This window comes from Penaeus chinensis, chromosome 20 (assembly GCF_019202785.1).
Source record: "Penaeus chinensis breed Huanghai No. 1 chromosome 20, ASM1920278v2, whole genome shotgun sequence".
NCBI classification, from domain to species: domain Eukaryota; kingdom Metazoa; phylum Arthropoda; class Malacostraca; order Decapoda; family Penaeidae; genus Penaeus; species Penaeus chinensis.
The window spans coordinates 13,546,593-13,549,092 of record NC_061838.1 but is presented as its reverse complement, the minus strand read 5'-3'; the positions used below and the strand labels follow the sequence as shown (position 1 = coordinate 13,549,092).

General features: G+C 36.9%; 1 protein-coding gene across 3 annotated transcripts in view; it reads left to right on the top strand.

Annotated features, from left to right (window-relative positions):
* LOC125036255 overlaps window positions 1-2,500 on the top strand; it is a 255,323-nt gene that overhangs the window by 1,951 nt on the left and 250,872 nt on the right. The gene's annotated exons all lie outside the window — the stretch shown is intronic.

Here is a 2,500-nt window from a genome sequence, read left to right as displayed (position 1 = left end):
CTCCCTCTCTCCCTCTCTCTTTATTTCTTCCTGTCCATCTCCCTCCCTCACCCTCTCTCCCTCTCTGCCACTCTTCCTCTCCTTATCTTCCTCTCTCCCCTTTCTTCTCCCTCTCTCCCTCTTACCCTCTACCTCTCTGCCACTCTCCCTCTCCCTCTGGCCCTCTCTTTTATTTTTATTTGGATATAATTTTGCTATTGTTATCATGACTTGTTCTATTGTTGTAATGGTTACCGTTTTTATTCTTATCCGTAGCTGGTGCTCATCATTGTTCATAGTGTTATTTGTTATTATTATTTTTTTATTGTTATTATTATTATTATTAATAGTAGTAGTAGTCGTCGTCGTCGTCGTCGTCGTCGTCGTCGTCGTCGTCGTCGTCATCATCATCATCATCATCATCATCATCATCATCATCATCATCATCATCATCATCATCATCATCATCATCATCATCATCATCATCATCATCATCATCGCCATCGTCATCGTCACCGTCATCAGCATTATCTTTGTCATTATCATTACCATTATGAACAGTTTTTATTATTATTAATATCGTAATGATAATTATTATCATCATAATTATTATTGTTGTTTTGTTTTTGTTATCTATCACCATTATGATTATTATTAACATGTTATTACCATTATTATTATCTTTATCTGATCTTTGTCTTTGTCATTATCAATATTAATCATTATCATTATTTTTTCCATCTTTATTTTCACTTTTATTGTAATAGTGATAATGATAGTAATAATGATAATAATGACATTGGTTGGTAATGGTAATGATAATAATAACAAAAATAAATTTATTGATATTATTATTATCATTATTATTAGTATTGTTGTTGTTGTTTTTTGTAGTTGTTGTTTTTGCTATTATTAATCGCCATCATTATAATTTTGAGATCATTATTTTTGTTGTTAATTATTGTCACAGTTACTTTGTTGCAGATGTTGTCATTAGCTTCAACAATACTTCTTCATGTTATTGCAGTTGTTATTAATATTTTCATCATTATCATTATAATCATTATCATTATCATCATTATTATATTTTATTAATGTTGACTATTATTATTATTTTTATTATAATTATCATTATTATTATTATTATTATTATTATTATTATTATTATTATTATTATTATTATTGTTACTATTATTATCATTATCATTATTTTTATTATTATTATTATTATTATTATTATTATTATTATTATTATTATTACCATTATTATTGCTATTATTAGTGTATTATTTTTCGTTATTGTCATTGTCGTAATTATTATTAATATTATTGGCAGGGATAGTAGTATTTGTAGCATTTATTGATATAAGTATAGATTAAGGATTAGCATTACTATTATTTGTTTTTTTTATTTTCTAAATTATTTATATATTTTCAGTTTGTACTTTCATTGTATTACTAGTATAGTTATTATCAACAATATATGTTTTATTACCAGAAACACTGCTATCAATACTACTTATTAGTAATATTTGATACAACAATAATAACACTCCATCATCACCACCACCACCACCACCATCATCATCACCATATCCATCACCATCACTACCAACAACAACAACAACAACAAAAACAACAACAACAACAACAGCAACAACAAGTACTATCACCTTCGCTATTTCTTTGCCACGCCCCCGAGGACTGCGTAAGCCATCTGCCAAGCAACCAGAAGCAGAAAGCTAGCCCAGCTGAACTAGCCAATTCCGAATAGCAACTAGCCACCAACAGCCGGAAACAGAGGACCAGGCCAGCCGAACTATCCGATTCGGAATAGCAACTAGCCACCACCAGCCGAAGGCCGAGGATTCCAACTAGCAACTCGCCACCAACTAGCCCGTGGGACGTAGGACGTCGCGGCGGGAGAGGCGGAGGCGCGGGAGAGGCAGCCTTGTCGCGGCAATCAATGGGAGTGTGTTCCTATCCCGTCTCAATTTATCATACACGCTGCTTCGGAGTCTGAGGGGAAGGGGGAAAGGAGGGGGGCGGGGATAGGGGAGGAGAGGGAGGGGGAAAGGGGAGGAGGGGCAGGGGAAGGGCGAAAGGGGTGGAGAGGGAGGGGCAAGGGGAAAGGGGAAGGGAGGAGAGGGATGGAGAAGGGAAGGGCAAAGAGTTAAAGGAGTGGGTAGAAGAGAAAAGGGAGGAGGGGGAAGAAAGACAGGAGGGAAGACATGGGACGAAGGGAAGGGTGAAGGGAGGAAGGGGCGGAATGAGTGGAGGGGAATGTGTAGAAGGAGAGGGTGAAGAGGGGATGGGGAAGTGAAGGAAGAAGAGGGAAGGGAGGATTTTGATGTGAGGAAGGCAATGGATGGAAAAGGAGGAGATAGGGAAAGGAAGGGGAAGGGTGAAGGGGAAGGAGGGAGGAAGGCGAAGAGTCTAGGGAAAGGATTGAATGGAAATGGGGAAAGAAGAAAGGAAAGAGGGAAGGAAAAGAGATAAGATGACAAAGAGTAGAGGGAGG